Genomic DNA, 18,973 nt, shown 5'->3' on the forward strand with positions numbered 1-18,973 from the left:
TAGGGGTAAGGAATGGACTCAGTCCCTGCCCTTCGCTGGGCAGATAGAACTTGAGGGGGTTCTGAGAGCTTGGCAAGAGGCAGCCCCCAGGCCTGGGCCAGGTCCAGACACAGGGACTGCTGCGGGTTATAAAGCGCGGGTTCAGACTACACAGTTTTTGGAGGCTAGGAAACCCAGGTAAAGAATTCACCTGCCAGTATAAGAGACAAGTGTTTGATCCCTGGGTCAGGAAGATCCCCTGGAGGAGGGCATGGCAACCCACTCCAATATTCTTGCCTGGAGAGTTACATGGACAGAGGAGCCTGGCGGGCTACAGTCCATAGGGTCACAGAAGAGTCGGATGTGACTGAGCACACAGACCCAGGTAAGCCTTGTTTCTCTGAACGTGCAGCGTATCTGACACAGCTCGGGTTCTTCTGGTACCACAAAGTCATTCCTGGAAACCGAGAGGATCTGATTGACCACACCTCCAACATCTGGTGGCCAGGTCATGATAAAAGATCTTGGGTCAAATTCTGCTGTGAAGACAGTAAACTTGATGCACCAGCACAAGAGAATTGACATCTGAAAGTTTCATAAATTCTAGCCATTATGGTGTTGCAACCATCAATGCTATGGTAAGTCACTTCAGTCTTGCCTGACTCTCTGTGACCCCATGGACTGTAGCCTGCCAGGCTCCTCTGTCCATGGGGATTCTCCAGGCAAGAATACTAGAGTGGGTTGCCATGCTCTTCTCCAGGGGATCTTCCCAACTCAGGGATCGAACTCGAGTCTCTTATGTCTTCTGCATTGACAGGTGGATTCTTTACCACTAGTGCCACCTAGGAAGCCCCCCTCAATATTGCATTAAAACAAAACAAAAATTAATACCCTAAAGCCTGTGAACCTTATGCTGTGTATCAGGCAAGCTGAATCCTCCCAAGTTCACACAGGACCGGCTCAGCATTTTAGCTCTTTTTTTGTTTTTTTAACTTTTTATTTTGCATTGGAGTATAGCCTATTACCAATGTTGTGATAGTTTCAGGCCGACAGCACAGGGACTCAGCCATACATAACACATGTATCCATCCTCCCCCAAACTCCCCTCCCATCCAGGCTGCCACATTTTAGCTCTTGTTTTTCTAGTGTTTTCATACAAGGTTGGGAGTGAGTGAGTCTCAGATATATTTTAAACAATGCACGTTTGAATACTGTTAATCCCACCCATGGGAGCCCATTTTTCCAACCTTTATCAGGGTAATTAAGAAGCCCCGATTTCACAAGTAAAACCAAGAGTTTCTGCCATTCATTATGCTAACAAGCAAAACTTCCCTTGTGGATAAAGATAGAGGAAGTGTTTGTGATGCAGGCTTTCAGGTTAGAATACTGGCTGCCTCTGGTGTGTAATAAACACACGTACACACACAGTGCTTAAGCCGTTAAGCACAGTGGGGTCATTATATATTCACAGCATGAGTCTTCGGAAACAAAATGATGGCAGCTTCCCTGGATTTGAGGAAAGATCGACCAGCGTCCCTGGTGGCTCAGTGGTAAAGAATCTGCCTGCCAGTGCAGGAGATGCAAGAGACTGGGTTCAGTTCCTGGGTTGGGAAGATCCCTTGGAGTAGGAAATGGCAACCCGCTCCATTATTCTTGCCTGGAAAATTCCATGGACAGAGGAGCCTTGGAGGGCTATAGTCCATGGGTTCACAAAGAGGCGGACACGACTGAACGACTGAGCATGCACGCGTGACCACCTACTCTGCTAGTTGTCTCTAGTGGCCAAGGATTAACTTGAATCTCAGCTCTAGCTGTGTGACCTTGGGTGTGATCTCTCTGACCTTCAATTGCTTCATTTGTAAAATGGGAAGGACAAAAGTTCCAGACTAGAGAGAGCTATCCAGTGAAACTTCATGATGGTGGAAACGTTCTGTGTCTGCGGTATCTAACAGGGCAGGCACTAAGCCCCAGGTGGCTCTTAAGGAGTTGAAATGCGGCTAGTGCAATCAAATTGGAGTTTTAATATTCTTTTACGTTAAGTAGCCACATGCAGCTACTGGCTACTATATCTGAATGTTCCTTATTGGCACTTAAGCAAGAGAGTTAATGTAGAAGATGGAATGCACACAAAGCTTTGCCTGCTTGACTTTGGCTTAAAGATTCGTGTCGATATTGTGGCCCAGAGGAGCAGGGACCAACCTGGACCCAGAGGGGAGGAACAAAGCTGGAAAACTAGGCAGAAGTTGCCAGGGAATCTGGATTTTGCGCAAGAAGCATTGAGGAGACACGGATGTGTTCCCGAGGGTGTTCCTAAGGCAAGCAGAGTCGGGGAAAGGGTGTCAGGCTGGGGGTCAGGAGGCGACAGTATTAATCCCAGCCTGCAGCAATTAGCAATTGGCTGGGCCTCATTGCACCGGGCCTCAGTTTTCCCAAGTGTAAAAGGGTAGGTGTGATGTTCCATATGCCTCCTGAGTTGGGACTTGGTGACAGTGTGAGAATGTGGGTTAAAGGACAGAGGTAGCATGTGACCGTCAGCTGCCTCTTTTAAAATTCTCCTGTTGGGGAGTTCATCTTTCCTTGGGGAAAGATGAGCAAGGTCAGAGAAGCTCTGTAATCTGAACAGGACAGGGGCCCTGGCAAGGGGTGGAGTCAGTTCATTCTCTGAAGTTGACATCAGCCACTTGCAGGCTACAGCAATGGCTCTGCCTTGCCCAAACTTTAGAGGGCCCTGCCTTGTGCTCGACTCGTCACTCAGACTATTTTATCAGCTTTCCAGCTGTCCTTGAGATACGCACTGTCATTTTGCTGATGAGGAAACTGAGGCTGAGACGTGATCTCACAGTGTTGAGAAAATTCGGGGAAATAAGGTGGGGATCTTACTTCACCCAGTGCCTGTTTGACAACGATAGCTGTCTGGTGTGTGCAGTCATGTCCAACTCTTTGAGACCCCATTGACTGTAGCCCACCAGGCTTCTCTGTCCATGGGATTCTCCAGGCAAGATTACTGGAGTGGCTTGCCATGCCCTCCTTCAGGGGATCTTCCTGACCCGGGGATTGAACCTGTGTCTCTACATCTCCTGTACTGGCAGACAGGTTCTTTACCATTAGTGCCACCCGGGAAACCCCAGCTGCATTGTACTTTTATATTATTATTGCTATTTTAGTTCACATGCACAAAATCCTGAGGTGTGGGTAATATTTCCCCCTTTCTCAGCACAGAAAATATGAGAAAGTAAAATGAAGACAGTTTTCTTTTTTTCATTTATTGGCAAATAATGAAAAAATGGACCATCCAGGGGGTGGGTGAAGCACTTTCATAGCTCATTAGTGCTGGTAGAAATTGGCACATAAAACTTTCTGGGAGTGGTCTGACAATATTTATCAAAAACGTAGCTGCATGCATTCAACACAGACGTTGCACTTTAAAAAATACTTATCCTAAAGAACCAACTGGTACCTAAAATTGCAGGTACCAAATGCCCATTCTATTGTTTTGATCAGAAGAGTGAAGAATTAAAAACCCAGATGTCCAAACTTAGGAAGTCATTAAATTGTGTTTCCTGTATGATGGAGTAATATGCACTTATTAAAAACAATGAGTTGGGTCTATATTTATTGAAATGACAAGATGTTCACAGTGAGAAGAGCAGGCTTCAAAATGTTCTGCATCATACCATCTTACGTATGTGCATAGAAAAGACAGTTTGTTCATCAAAATATTAAGTGTCTCCAGTGATGGAGTGTCTTCTGTTGTGTAGTCCTCGATATTTTCTGAATTTTTGCAATGGGCATGTATTACTTTTATAATCAAGAGGAAGTTATTTCATAATTAGAGGAAAGAAATTGCCAGTATTTGTTATCGGGGAGCCACGAAAGCATGGTAGATAAGCACACAGACTGAATTCTGGTTGCCACTGCCAGTTAATGACTTAGTTTTGAGTATATTACTTACTCTTTCTGTGCCTCAGTTTCCCTCGCTGTAAAATGCAAATAATAATTGGTTTGCCAGGCGATTACTTTGTGCCAGGCGCTGTTTATTTTACATAAATGATTGCACTTAATACTGGCAGCAGCCCTTCCAAGTGTGTGCTGTTATAAAATGGGTCACAGGCGAGGACAGAGGTAGGACTGGGCGATAGAACCCCCGTGCGCCCCCCAGAGTGGGTCTGAGGAACTACAGCAGACAGAAAGGCGCACGCGCCGACTGGGTAGGCGGTGTAGCAAGGACGCGCGGGAGGCTTTCTTCCCGCGCGCTACGATTGACTATCTAGTTCTCATTAGTCAAGAAATCAGCCAATGAGTGGCACGACCGCTTAGCTTTTCGCACCTGAGGACTGAGCGGAGCTGAGGAGCCTGGACCGCGGCAGGTGCGAGGAACCCTGAGGGAACCTGGCGTCACTCCCTGCCTACCTTCCTGGGACTGACCCCTGCGCCGTTCCCACTTTCTTAGGGAGACCCTGGCATCATTTCCCCCCTTCCTGGGGGGGGGGGGGCACAGCATCCTCTCGCCCTCCTGAAGTGTGAACCCTAACATCTCTTTTTTCCGAGAGCGACGCCAGGGTCTTTCCAACTTCCTTAGGGAATCATGGTGTCAGTCCCGTCCCTGATGAGGCCCCCAGTATTATCCTTCCTGAGGGAGACTACCCTGGCGTCGCTCCTCTTTTTGAGGGGGTCCCCTCCCATGTCATCCTTTCCTAATGGGACCCCTCAGAGTCATCCACCCCCTTCCTAAGGGTCCTCATTGCTTCTTCCTGAGAAAGGGTCTGGCACTGCCCCTCCGGTCCCGATGGTTTGTCGTCATAGCCATCCCCACACCCTGAAAGGACCCATAGCCCCCTTCTCTCTGAGGGTACTCTCATCCTCCCTTGCAATTTGAGAAGGGCCCTTTCAAGGGCTTCCGTGGCCCCCATACATAAAAAGTTCCAAAGTTCCCTCCTGCGCTTGGGGAGAGAGGGAAGGCAAGACTCAAATCACCCTCAAAATATATGGAGAGGGGGAGTGAAATTAGAAAAAGGAACTCACCATGTCCCCTGAGAAAATTTTTAAGGAACTGAGGCTGTTTCTCCTCAAATGGCAGCTGGAGGAAGGATCTAAAGTTGCCTTAAAATATTCATCAAGAGCTTCTCATGGTTCCTGACATTATGAGCAGGTACTTACTGAGCTGGATATGTGCTGGGTGCTACCTGAAAGAGCGATTCCTCTGTTCCATGAAGTTCCAAGGAATCTGATGGTAACGAAAGAAAGGTCAAAAGGACTTCTTGGGTTGAACTAAAATCACAATAGGCTAAGTAATTCTACTCTGGCACAGAGTTGGTGAGATTTACCCCCTTGGAAAAGCATCCGGAAGACCTCACCAATTCCATTCACAAATGTTTCTTCTACATCCATTGTGACCAAGAATTCATCTACTTGGGACTTCCCTGGTGGTCTACCAGCTTAGGTTCAATGCTCAGTGCAGGGAGCCCAAGTTCAGTAACTGATCAGGGAACTTGAGCCCACATGCTACAGCTAAGAGTTCTCTTCCAACAACTAAAGATCCCATGGGTGGCAACTAAGACCTAAGATACTGCCAAATAGATAAATTAAATAGATATAAGTATTTTTAAAAGAATTTACTCAGCGTTCAAATACGGGTGAAGCTCCTATTGTGTGCCAGTAAATAAAATGGTGAACAAGATGAAGAGTAGAAGAATAACCATGAATACAAGGCCAAAAATACCTTGCTTATGACTTCTGCAAGCTACTTTTTCCTAGCTCACTCCTCTAGGAAAGTTTCTGGTTGTACATCAATGAAATGCAAATAACTGTCCACCACCCAGTCACATTGACCACAGGCTGTGTGTTTTAGTTGTTCAGTTGTGTCCAACTCTGCGACCCCATGGACAGTAGCCCGCCAGGCTCCTCTGTCCATGATATTTCGCAGGCAAGAATACTGGAGTGGGTTGCCATTCCCTTTTCCAGGGGATCTTCCCAACCCAGGGATCGAACCTGGGTCGACCACAGGCTACTAGAGAGCACAAACCATGTCTTCTGCTCCCAGTTGTATCTACACAGTGTCTGGAACGTGGTTAGTACTGAAATATTTGTTGCTCCTGCCTCATCTCTTCACCAGGTGAATCCTTAGAAGAACTGGAAGATGATAAAAGGTGAAATATGATCAGTAAGCAGAAGACATGGACTAGAAATAAAAGAGACTCCCCCTGCAATCGCCCAGTCATGTCTGACTCTTTGTGACCCCATGGACTGCAGCACGTCAGGCTTCCCTGTCCATCACCAACTCTCAGAGCCAACTCAAACTCATGTCCATTGCGTCAGTGATGTCATCCAACCATCTCATCCTCTGTCGTCCCTTTCTCCTCCTGTCTTCAATCTTTCCCAGCATCAGGGTCTTTTCCAATGAGTCAGTTCCTCACATCAGGTGGCCAAAGTATTGGAGTTTCAGCTTCAGCATCAGCCCTTCCAATGAATCATTCAGAACTGATTTCCTTTAGGATGGACTGGTTGGATCTCCTTGTAGTTCAAGGGACTCTCAAGAGTCTTCCCCAACACCACAGTTCAAAAGCACCTGCAATAGCTGAGACTTAAGAGACACCAACTCCTTGCCTGATACTATTAATCTTTCCTGATCCTGAACCTGAGAGCTAGTGAAGGCAAAGAGGTAGCTGGTATTAGCACTGGGCCGCAGTTTCAAATTTCCCACAATGTTGTCTAAATCAGCTGGTGAAATCCCAGAGGATTCTGGGAGGTATAGTCTGAAAAGTGTCCCTGGGCGTCCTGCTTAAAATTTGGTGGGCTTCCCAGTGGATCAGAATCCACCAGTCAATGTGGGAGATGCAGGAGATGGGGATTTGATCCCAGGGTAGAGAAGATCCCCTGGAAGAAGAAATGGCAACCCACTCCAGTATTCTCGCCTAGAGAATTCCATGGGCAGAGGAGCCTGGCCAGCTATTCTCCATAGAGTCGCAGAGTCAGACACAACTGAGCATGCATGCGCAGCATAGCAAAATCAAAGTTACAACCCTGAGGTGTGGATTTGGTGCTGGGGCTCACAGGAAGGAGAGCCCTTCACCCTTTTAAAAAGCTTTTTATTTTATATTGGAGTATAGCCAATCAATGGTGTTCTGATAGTTCCAGGTGGACAGCAAAAGGACTCAGTCATACATATAAATGTAGGAGAGTCCTTTATTTATTTAATGTTTTTTACTTGCTTAGCTCCTTTGCTTTTACTGATTTTTAATTAGAGGATAATTGCTTTACAATGTTGTGTTGGTTTCTGCCATACAGCAATTTCAATCAGCTGTAGATATACATATGTTGCCTCCCTGTTGAAGCTCCCTCCCACCTCCACCCCATCCCCCGCCCCTCTAGGTGGTCACAGAGCACTGGATTGAGCTCCAAATTCCCACTCTCTATCTGTTTTACATATGGTAATATATGTGTTTCGATGCTACTCACTTGTCCAGGAGAGTCCTTCAAATAGGTAACTTCCTGGACATATTTGAAGTTGTTTTTCATTTATAAAAATGTCATTTTCCCAGAGGTTTTGGAGAATCCTAATTAAAAAAAAAAAAAAAATAGGACCAAGACAAGGTCAGGGCACTCTACACTCTGGGGGTCATCCAATCTTGCTTGCGTTTTTCTCTGTAAGTAGTTTCTCTTCTCACCTAACAGCCCACAAGAGGGAGCTGTACTCTTTTAGACCACATTTCTGTGTCAGCCCTGAGGGTCTTGGTGGTGGTGGTTTAGCTGCTAAATCATGTCCAACTCTTGGGACCCCATGAACTGTGGCCCGCCTGGCTCCTCTGTCCATGGGATTCTCCAGGCAAGAATACTGGAGTGGGTTGTGATTTCCTTCTCCAGGGGATCTTCCCAACCAAGGGATCAAACCTGGGCCTCCTGCATTGCAGGCAAACTCTTTACCAACTGAACTGAGGGTCTTCGGGAGCTACAAAACCAAAATAAGATGGGTAGGTTGGTGGAGGCACTGATTTTTCACAGGTTATGAGAGCCAGTGAGGAGTTTTAGTAATGCAGGTATAGTGCACTGAGGTCATTACATGTTATCATTATCATTCTTCTTAAAAAAGTATTTGTTTTAAATTGGAGAATAATTCTTTTACGACATTGTGTTGGTTTCTGCCATACATCAACATGAATCAGTTCAGTCGCTCAGTCGTGTCCTACTCTGCAACCCCATGAACTGCAGCACGTCAGGCCTCCCTGTCCATCACCAACTCCTGAAGTTCACCCAAACCCATGTCCACTGAGTCAGTGATGCCATCCAACCATCTCATCCTCCCCTTCTCCTCCTGCCCTCAATCTTTCCCAGCATCAGGGTCTTTTCAAATGAGTCAGCTCTTCACATGAGGTGGCCAAAGTATTGGAGTTTCAGCTTTAGCATCAGTCCTTCCAATGAACACCCAGGACTGATTTCCTTTAGGATGGACTGGGTGGATCTCCTTGCAGTCCAAGAGACTCTCAGGAGTCTTCTCCAACACCACAGTTCAAAAGCATCAATTCTTCGGCGCTCAGCTTTCTTTATAGTCCAACTCTCACATCCATACATGACCACTGGAAAAACCATAGCCTTGACCAGCCAGACCTTTGTTGGCAAAGTAATGTCTCTGCTTTTCAATGTGCTGTCTAGGTTGGTCATAACTTCCTTCCAAAGAGTAGGCATCTTTTAATTTCATGGCTGCAATCACCATCTGCAGTGATTTGGAAGCCCAGAAAAATAAAGTCAGCCACTGTTTCCACTGTTTCCCCATCTATTTGCCATGAAGTGATGGGACCAGATGCCATGATCTTAGTTTCCTGAATGTTGAACTTTAAGCCAATTTTTTCACTCTCCTCTTTCACTTTCACCAAGAGGCTCTTTAGTTCTCCTTCACTTTCTGCCTTAAGGGTGGTGTCATCTGTATGTCTGAGGTTATTGATATTTCTCCCGGCAATCTTGATTCCAGACTGTGCTTCCTCCAGCCCAGCGTTTTTCATGATGTAATCTGCATATAAGTTAAATAAGCGGGGTGACAATATACAGCCTTGACATACTCCTTTTCCTATTTGGAACCAGTCCATTGTTCCATGTCCAGTTCTAACTGTTGCTTCCTGACCTGCATACAGGTTTCTCAAGAGGCAGGTCAGGTGGTCTGGTATTCCCATCTCTTTCAGAATTTTCCACAGTTTAATGTGATCCAAACAGTCAAAGGCTTTGGCATAGTCAATAAAGCAGAAGTAGATGTTTTTCTGGAACTCTCTTGCTTTATCAATGATCCATCGGATGTTGGTAATTTGATCTCTGGTTCCTCAGCCTTTTCTAAAACCAGCTTGAACATCTGGAAGTTCATGGTTCACGTATTGCTGAAGCCTGGCTTGGAGAATTTTAAGCATTACTTTACTAGTGTGTGAGATAAGTGCAATTGTGCAGTAGATTGAGCATTCTTTGGCACTGCCTTTCTTTAGGATTGGAATGAAAACTGACCTTTTCCAGTCCTGTGGCCACTGCTGAGTTTTCCAAATTTGCTGGGATATTGAGTGCAGCACTTTAACAGCATCATCTTTCAGGATTTGAAATAGCTCAACTGGAATTTCATTACCTCCACTAGCTTTGTTTGTAGTAATGCTTCCTAAGGCCCATTTGACTTCACATTCCAGGATGTCTGGCTCTAGGTGAGTGATCACACCTTCGTGATTATCTGAGTCATGAAGATCTTTTTTATACAGATCTTCTGTGTATTCTTGCCACCTCTTCTTAATATCTTCTGCTTCTGTTAGGTCCCTACCATTTCTGTCCTTTATTGAGCCCACCGTTGCATGAAATGTTCCCTTGGTATCTCTTAATTTTCTTGAAGAAATTCTGCAGCAGTGCAGAAGTGCGGCGGCTGCAACATGAATCAGCCATAGGTAAATATATGTCCCCTCCCTCTTGAACCTTTCTCCCACCTCTACAATCTAACTTTCAGTTCAGTTCAGTTGCTCAGTCATGTCTCTTTGCGATCCCATGGACTGCAGCACATCAGCTTCTCTATCCATCACCAACTTCCAGAACTTGTTCAAACTCATGCCCATCAAGTCGGTGATGCCATCCAGCCATCTCATCCTCTGTCATCCCCTTGTCTTGCCTTCAGTCTTTCCCAGCATCAGGGTCTTTTCCAATAAGTCAGGTTAATGTTAGCATTTCAGGTTTCTACTCCTCACTTCTTTCCTATTCAGTACAATTATATTTATTGTTATATATTGCTGGGAGAAATATCGATAACCTCAGATGACACCACACTTACGGCAGAAAGTGAAGAAGAACTAAAGAGCCTCTTGATGAAAGTGAAAGAGGAGAGTGAAAAAGTTGTCTTAAAGTTCAACATTCAGAAAACTAAGATCATGGCATCTGGTCCCATCACTTCATGGCAAATAGATGGGGAAACAACGGAAACAGTGACAGACTTCATTTTTCTGGGCTCCCAAATCACTGCAGGTGGTGACTGCAGCCATGAAATTAAAAGACGCTTGCTCCTTGGAAGAAAAGTTATGACCAACCTAGACAGCATATTGAAAAGCACAGACATTACTTTGCCGACAAAGGTCTGGCTGGTCAAGGCTATGGTTTTTCCAGTAGCCATGTATGGATGTGAGAGTTGGACTATAAAGAAACCTGAGCATCAAAGAATTGATGCTTTTGAACTGCAGTATTGGAGAAGACTCTTGAGAGCCCCTTGGACAGTAAGGAGATCTACCCAGTCCATCCTAAAGGAAATCAGTCCTGGGTGTTCATTGGAAGGACTGATGCTAAAGATGAAACTCCAATACTTTGGCCATCTGATGCGAAGAACTGACTCACTGGGAAAGACCCTGATGCTGGAAAAGATTGAAGGCAGGAAGAGATGGGGATGACAAGGGATGAGATGGTTGGATGGATTCACCGACTCAACTGACATGAGTTTGAGTTGGCTCTGGGAGTTGGTGATGGACAGGGAAGCCTGGTGTGCTGCAGTCCACGGGGTTGCAGAGTTGGACACGACTGAGCGATTGAAGTGAACTGAACTGATATTTATTGTTTTCTCATTGTGTGCTTCCCTGGTGGTTCTGTAGGAGACCTAGGTTCACTCCCTGGGTCGAGAAGATCCCCCTGGAGGAGGAAATGGCAACCCACTCCAGTATTCTTGCCTGGAGCATTCAACGGACAGAGGAGCCTACAGTCCATGGGGTCACAAAGAGTCGGACACGACTGAGTGACTAACACTTTCACTGTTCCAGGTGCTAAATTCTGTTACTCTTTCCCATCTTACAGAGGAGGAAGATGAGGCCCAAAGACGATTAGCACCTAGTAAGTGACATTTATGGGTCTTAAACCTAGCCTCTTTTCTCTACAGTATTTTTTTCTTTTAATTTTTCTTACATTCTTTCTGCAATACTATATTTTCCCACTAACATTTTTATTTATTTTTGGATGTGCTGGGTCTTTGTTGCTGCATGGGGGCTTTCTCTAGTTGCACCAAGCGGGAGCCACTCTCTAGTTGTGGTGCAAGAGCTTCTCATTGTGGTGGCTTCTCCTGTTAGGGAGCACAGACTCTAGGGCTCACAGGCTTCAGGCATGGCAGCACACAGGCTCAGTAGTTGTGGCCCATGGGTTTAGTTGCTCTGCAGCATGTGGGATCTTAGTTCCCGGGCCAGGAATTGAACCCATGCCCCCTGCACTGGCAGGTAGATTCTTAATCACTAGACCACTAGGCAAGTCCCTAACATTTATATTTTAAAACCGGGATCCCTAATATTCTTCCTTGTGGCAAGCTATAAATCCTTCCTTTGCCTGATGAAAAAACAGCAACCAAAAAAAAAAAAAAAAAACCCCAAAACACCAGAATACACCCCCAAAGGAGAAGATGAGTCTTTGAACTGAAGGCACATTGTACTGCACAAAGCAAGATACTTTAGCATCCGGAACCATAGTGGCCTTCACAGAGCTGAATGGTATCTTAGACATTGTCCAGTTAATTAAGAGTGGGAAGTTACTTGCTTGTCATCACTGTGAGTGCATTCTGTCTTTCACCATCATCTTCATTTTCTCTTTCTGTCCTGGGACTTCCCCTCAGTTATAAATACACTCTATTTTCTGAATCTTAAAACAAAAACCCAAGCCCTCCCTAAACCCTCGTTCCTTTCTAGCTGTCATGCATACTCAGGCACACTTTTTTTTTTTTTGGCCTCTTCTCACCCAAATGTCTCAAAAGAGACATTCCTTTTTTCAGCATCCTTCACTGCTTCAGTATTGTCTCCTTGGCAACAGTGCCTGTTCTCATTTTTCTTTCTCTGCTGTACGTCCTCAGTCATGTCCAACTCTTTTGTGACCCCCCTGGACTGTAGCCCACCAGGCTCCTCTGTCCATGGGATTGCTCAGGTGGCACTCAGTAAATGTTTACCAAATTTATTGCTTTACCCTCACAATTCTACCAAAAAGGCTCTTAGTAAAGTTACTGTCCGAATGCCAAATCCAGTGAGCATTTGAACCTCTTTGTATTATTTTTTTTAAGATTTTATTTATTTATTTTTGGCTGCACTGCGGCTTCATTGCTGTGCGTGGGCTTTCTCTAGTTGTGGCAAGCAGGGGCTATTCTCTAGTTGCGTTGCGCAGGGCTTTCATTGCAGTGACCTCTTGTTGCCAAGCAGGCGCTCTAGGCATGGGATGTAGTTGTGATGCACCAGCTTAGTTGCTCCAAAGCACGTGGAGTCTTCCTGGACCAGAGATGGAACCCACCTGTGTCACCTGTCTTGGCAGGTGCGTTCTTACCCACTGGACCACGAGGGAAGTCCAGCCTCTTCATCTGCAATGTGCTGTGCTGAGCTTAGTCGTCAGTTGTGTTCAACTCTTTGTGACCCCGTGGACTGTAACAACCCGCCAGGCTCCTCTGTCCATGGGACTCTCCAGGCAGGAATACTGCAGTGGCTTGCCATGTCCTCCTCCAGGGGATCTTCCCCACCCAGGGATCCAACCCAGGTCTCCCACACTGCAGGCAGATTCTTTACCAGGGAAGCCTGTTTGTATTCAACAGTGTGATTCTTTTAAACTTTTGTGCTCAAATTTCTCACCACTTGGCTTCTGTGACACTGTACTTTTTTTTTATGTTTCTCATCATTTTGTGCTCCTGTTGAGTTTCTATCAGGACTTCTCTTACTTCCCTCTACTCCTTAAATGTCGTTTCTCAGAATTTGCCTTTAACCCATTGTTTTGTTCTACACCAGTGTCTCCAAATATGGTTCCTGCACAAGCCGCGTCAGCATCAACTGGGAACTTGTTAGAAACGTAGTTTCTTGGCATCCAACTACTGAGAGATGTCTAGAAAATCCAACACCCATCTATGATTTAAAAAAAAAAAAAAAAAACGACTAGATATGGGGCCTCCCAGGTGGCACTAGTGGTAATCAGCCCACCTGCCAACACAGGAGATGTAGGCGACGCAGGTTCGATCCCTGGGTGGGGAGATCCCCTGGAGGAGGGCACGGCAACCCACTCCAGTATTCTTGCCTGGAGAGTCCCATGGACAGAACAGCCTGGAGGGCTACAGTCCATGGGGTCAAAAAGAGTCAGGCACGACCAAAGCGACTTGGCACGCACGACCAAAGCGACTTGGCACGCACGAACCAAGGGGGAGCTTCCTGAACTTTAAAGGTTTCCGGCAAAACTTAAAGCATGGATTACAGAAAATCAGACTGAATGGTGGAACATTAGAAACAGTAACGTTACAGTCAGAAATAAGACAACAACGCACATGACTGCCCTTACTCATCAACAGTGTACAGAGAGTCTTACCTGGGACTTCCTGGTGGTCCAGTGGTTAGGAATCCCCTGAGTAATGCAGGGGGTTAGGGTTCGATCCCTGGTTGAGGACTAAGATCCCACATACCAATGAGCAACTAAGCCTGATGGCTGCAGCTATGAAGCCCACGAACTCTAGAACCTGCATGTCACAACTAGAGCGTCCGTGCACTGCAAGTAAAGATCCCAGTGCGGCCACTAAGACCCAAAGCAGACTAATGTGCTTTTTTAAAAAACAAGCAAACAAAAAAGCAGTGCATAAGCAAAGCTTTTTTTTTTTAATATATTTTTCAATATATTTATTGAAAATAATTTTATCTCTATTAGTCAGGATTCTTGGTTCTAACAGAACCAACAGAAAACCAACTTTGTTTAAGTTAGGCAGAAGCAATGAATTTATGGGCAGGAGACAATAAATTAACAAGTGAGTAGGAAGCTGCAGAAAAGTTCAAGATAAAAACGAACTTTTTTTATGCCACAAAAAAAGCATCAAGAAAAAGAGTGATACATTCGATTGTGTGTAGATTTTTTTTAATTAGTTTTTATTTTTGGCTGTGCTAGTTCTTCTCTGCTGTGGGTGGCCTTTCTCTAGTTGCAACGAGCAGGGCCTACTCTCTAGCTTTGTTGTATGGGCTTCTCATTGCAGTGGCTTCTCTGTTGCGGAGCAGAGGCTCTTGGGTGTACAGGCTTCAGTAGTTGTGGCTCCCCGGCTTCAGAGCACAGGCTCAACACTTGTGGCGCACCGGCTTAGCTGCTCCATGGCATGTGGGATCTTCCCAGATCAGGGATCCAACTGGTGTCACCTGCATTGGCAATGCAGATTCTTAACCACTGGACCACCGGGGAACCCTCTGTGTGTAGATTTACAAAGAGCTTCTATGAATCACTGTGCTGCACACTGAAATTAACATGATGCTATAAATCAAACATACCTCAATTTTTTTTTAATATGTAAAACTTAAGTTTAAAAAAGAACTTGCAGAAACAGCAGGAATAAAAAGGACTTTGGAGGGTCATCTGACAGCATCTAGGAAAGCTGTGCTTACTCCATGACCTAGTGAGTTCCACCTCCTAGCACACCCATCTGGAGAAAGGAGGCATGATTAAGAAAGGGTGTTGCTGCCTTATCTGTAATTCTGAGAAACTAGGAACAACCTAAACATCTGTCAATAGTGAAACAGATAAAACAGAACATCCGGTAGCTGGTGAAAGGAACGTGACATCACAGATAGAGCTTACCGAGAGAGAGGAAAAGCAATATTCTGTATTGCAGAGTAGTACAGGCAACATTATGCCATTTTTGTAAGGAACTACATAAAACATACAACACGGAAGATTGTTAATTTTTTTTAAAAAAAGATTTAGAGGGGCTGGAATGGAGAGGAAGTAAGACTTCAGCTTTATCTGTAAAGTTTTACCTTTTTAAAAAAGTATTTATTTTTGGCTGTGCTGGGTCTTCGTGGCCATGCATGCTTTTCTCCAGTTGCAGTGCTCAGGCTTCTCATTGCAGGGGCTTCTCTTGCAGCAGAGCAGCAGCTCCAGGGCACACAGGCTTCAGTAGCTGTGGCCCCGGGCTCTGGAGCACAGGCTCAATAGTGTGGCGCACCGGCTTTGCTGCTCCATGGCATTCGGGATTTTCCCAGGTCAAGGATCGAACCCTTGTCTCCCGTGCTGACAGGCGGATTCTTAACCAGGGAAGCCCTGTAATGTTTTAACTTTTTTTAAAAAAGGCAGTATTTAGGTATTTACTAAATGAGAATAACGTGGCGCATTGGGCTTGCGCGGTCTGGCTCCCTCACCTCCGTTAAGCTTCTTCTGACATCATGTTCCTCCTCCCTCTCAGAGCTTCACTGAGACTTGCTCCTCAGTGCCACAGGACAGATGGTTCCTCTGTCCAGAATCTCACCCCTCTTTTCCCTCACCTAATTTACAGTCTGAAATTCTGTGAGAAAATAACTTCCTCAAGAATGCTTTCTCAAGGCATCTGACCTAGGTTGAGCTCCAGTCCTTCAGAAAGCTTACCTAAGAAATTAATTACATATACTCAGTGTGATTATTTTATTGTTGTTTAGTAACTAAGTCACGTCCGACTCTTTTTCGACCCCATGGACTGTAACCCGCCAGGCTTCTCTGTCCATGGGATTTCCCAGGCAAGAATACTGGAGTGGGTTGCATTTGCTTCTCCAGGGGATCTTCCTGACCCAGAGATCAAACCCGAGTCTCCTGCATGGCAGGAGGATTCTTTACTGCTGAGGTACCAGGGAAGTTGGATTATTTTATTAGCTCTATGAAAAAGGGCCAGTGTCATGCTTGCTCATTGTGTCTGAATACCTCACTTCATGTCTAGCACAGAGCAGCCATTCAAGAGCTATTTGTTGGAAGCATCAAAGATTGTGGGTTTGAAAAATCTGATTGAGTACTTTCCAAAAACAATTGTTATCTTGAGGTCACAAACCTAACACACTCCGAACCATCGTCACTTCCTTCTGTAACAGCAGATTCCTCTAAGGGCCCCTCCACTTGGCTTCTTAAGCTTCAAAACCACCCCGGAGCATTCCTGATTATTCATCCATCCTATCTAGCTGGTCGATTCACCTGCAGACTCTCCTTTTTTCCCATACCCACCTGCCTGATCCACACCACCAGCCTCTCACCTGGCCACTGTGCCAGCCTGTTCGACCTTTCCCAGGGTACCTCTATCCCCAGCCATTTCCACTCAGCTTCCAGAGCTACCAAATGCAAATTTAATCATGTCTGTCACTCAACACAGTTGTTAATATTGCTTCAGCATCTGGTTTACCTGGAGAGTAACCAATGAACCTGGTTTACTGGGACTAAATGCTCCCTGGGATGCCAGCCTTTCAGCGTTCCAACTGGAAAAGTCCCAGGCAAACTAGGACAAGTTGGTCACCCTACGCCCCCACTAGGCTGTAGTTTCCATGAGGGCAGGGATCTTTTGGGGCTTGTTCACTGTCACAGTCCCAATGCCTGGCAGAGTAAGGCATAAAATCAAGTTGTTTTTAGCAGAGATACAAAGTGAACATAAATACTCACCTTCGGAAGTATCCCCTCAGACCGATCAGAATGACCATCATCAAAAAACCTACAAATAATGAATGGTGGAGAGAGTGTGGAGAAAAGGGAACTCTCTTGCACTATTGGTGGGAATGTAAATTGATAGAGCCACTATGAAGAACAGTATGGAGATTCCTTTATAAACTAGGAATAAAGCCACCATATGACCCAACAATCTCACTGCTGGGCATATACCTTGAGAAAACCATAAGTGAAAAAGACACGTGTCCCAGTGTTCACTGCAGCACTGTTCACAGTAGCCAGGACACGGAAGCAATCTACGTGTTCATCGACAGATGAATGGATAAAAAAGTTTTGGTACACATACACAATAGAATATTACTCAGCCATGAAAAGGAACACATTTGAGTCAGTTCTAGTGAGGTGGATGAACCTAAAGCATGTTATACAAAGTGAAGTCAAGTCAGAAAGAGAAAAACAACCGTCATATATTAACACATATATATAGCATCTAGAAAAATGGTACCAATGAAACTATCTGCAGGGCAGAAATAGAGATGCAGACATAAAGAAGAGACTTTGGACAGCAGGGGAAGGAGAGGGTGGGATGAACTGAGAGAAGAGCATTAAAACATACACATTACCATACATAAAACAGGTAGAGCTAATGGGAGAAGTTGCAGGGAGCTCCAAGTAGTACTCTGTGACAACCTCAAGTGGGGTGGGGGCGAGGCTCAAGGAGGGGACCTATGTGTGCTTACGGCTGCCTGAGTCATGCTGTTGTATGGCAGAAGTCAACACAATCGTGTAAAGCAATTATTCTCCAATTAAAAATGTTTTTAAAGAATACTCACCTTTGTTGGTCTAGCAGCTCACACAGGGTCTAGCACCAAGTGGGTGTCCAGGTACTGCTTTTCCAGATAGGAAACTGTTTACCTGACTTCCGTTTACCTGATTCCTAAACTGTTTACCCAAACTGCCTTACGCAATCAGCTTGACCTGGCATCAAGACCACGGCTCTAATGTCTCTGAAAGGAAACAGCACTCTGGGGTAGGTTGCGGGGCTTTTGGCAACCACATTACATGTAAATCCCTATTCTAGATTAGGTCGTTGTTTCTGGCTATGCACACTGATCCCACAGGACCTACTTACATATCTATTTATTTATTTACTTGGGCTTCCCTGATGGGTCAAGTGGTAAAGAATCTGTCCGCAATACAGGAGACATAACAGACATGGGTTCAATCCCTGGGTCAGGGAGATCCCCTTGAGAAGAAAATGGCACCCCACTCCAGCATTCTTGTCTGGGAAATCCCATGGACAAAAGAGCCTGGCAGGCTACATATGCCTCCATAAGGTTGCAAAGAATTGGACATGACTGAGCACACATGTGTGCATTTATTTACTTACTTATTTTGACCGAGTTGTGTAGCATGCAGGGTATTAGTTCCCCGCCTAGAGATTGAACCTTGAACCTGTGTCCCCTGCAGTGGAAGTGCAGAGTGAGTCTTAACCACTGGGCCTCAAGGGAGGGGCTGCCATGGGACCTCTGTAACATCCCCTTTGACACACAGGTGGAGCAAGTTGTGGCTGAAAGGGACTGCTTTGGGGTACCACACAAGTCAAGTCTGCACCCCGCCACTTGGGCAGGTCACTTCTCTGAACCTCTTCTTCTCATCTATAGACTTCCCTGGTGGTCCAGTGTCTAAGACTCCATGCTCCTAATGCAGGGGACCCCGGGTTGGATCCCTGGTCAGGGATCTAAATCCCACATGCCACAATTAAGAGTTCACATGCCTCAACGAAGATCAAAGATCTTCCACAACCAAGATCCGACATGGCCAAATGCATAAAGGTTTTCAAAAAAGAGCTCAGGCTTGCCCTTCTTAGCTCATAGCACCACTGAGGATCAAATAATATGTAGAAATACATTGCAAATGCTAGAAGACTATCTAGATGTGTTTATAATTTCTAGTTTTCCCCATCCACTCAATGCAACCAACTTTTTTTTTTTTTGCCTCACCACGTGACTTGTAGACTCTTAGTTCCTGGACCAGGGATGGAGGCTGGGCCCCAGCAGTGAAAGATGTGAGTCCTTAACCACTGGACTGCCAGGGAATTCCCAGATTAATTTTCTAGTTTCATAAAAAT

At 45.5% G+C, this 18,973-nt stretch overlaps 1 long non-coding RNA gene across 1 annotated transcript; it reads right to left on the reverse strand.

Annotated features, from left to right (window-relative positions):
- Nucleotides 1-14,299: 14,299 nt before the first annotated feature.
- On the reverse strand, nt 14,300-18,096 carry LOC122699499. The gene is made up of 2 exons (XR_006342620.1): nt 17,676-18,096; nt 14,300-15,486 (listed from the first exon to the last, which is right to left on the reverse strand). It is a non-coding gene; the product is annotated as an uncharacterized LOC122699499 (long non-coding RNA).
- Nucleotides 18,097-18,973: the final 877 nt, after the last annotated feature.

Source organism: Cervus elaphus, chromosome 9, assembly GCF_910594005.1.
Source record: "Cervus elaphus chromosome 9, mCerEla1.1, whole genome shotgun sequence".
Classification (NCBI taxonomy): domain Eukaryota; kingdom Metazoa; phylum Chordata; class Mammalia; order Artiodactyla; family Cervidae; genus Cervus; species Cervus elaphus.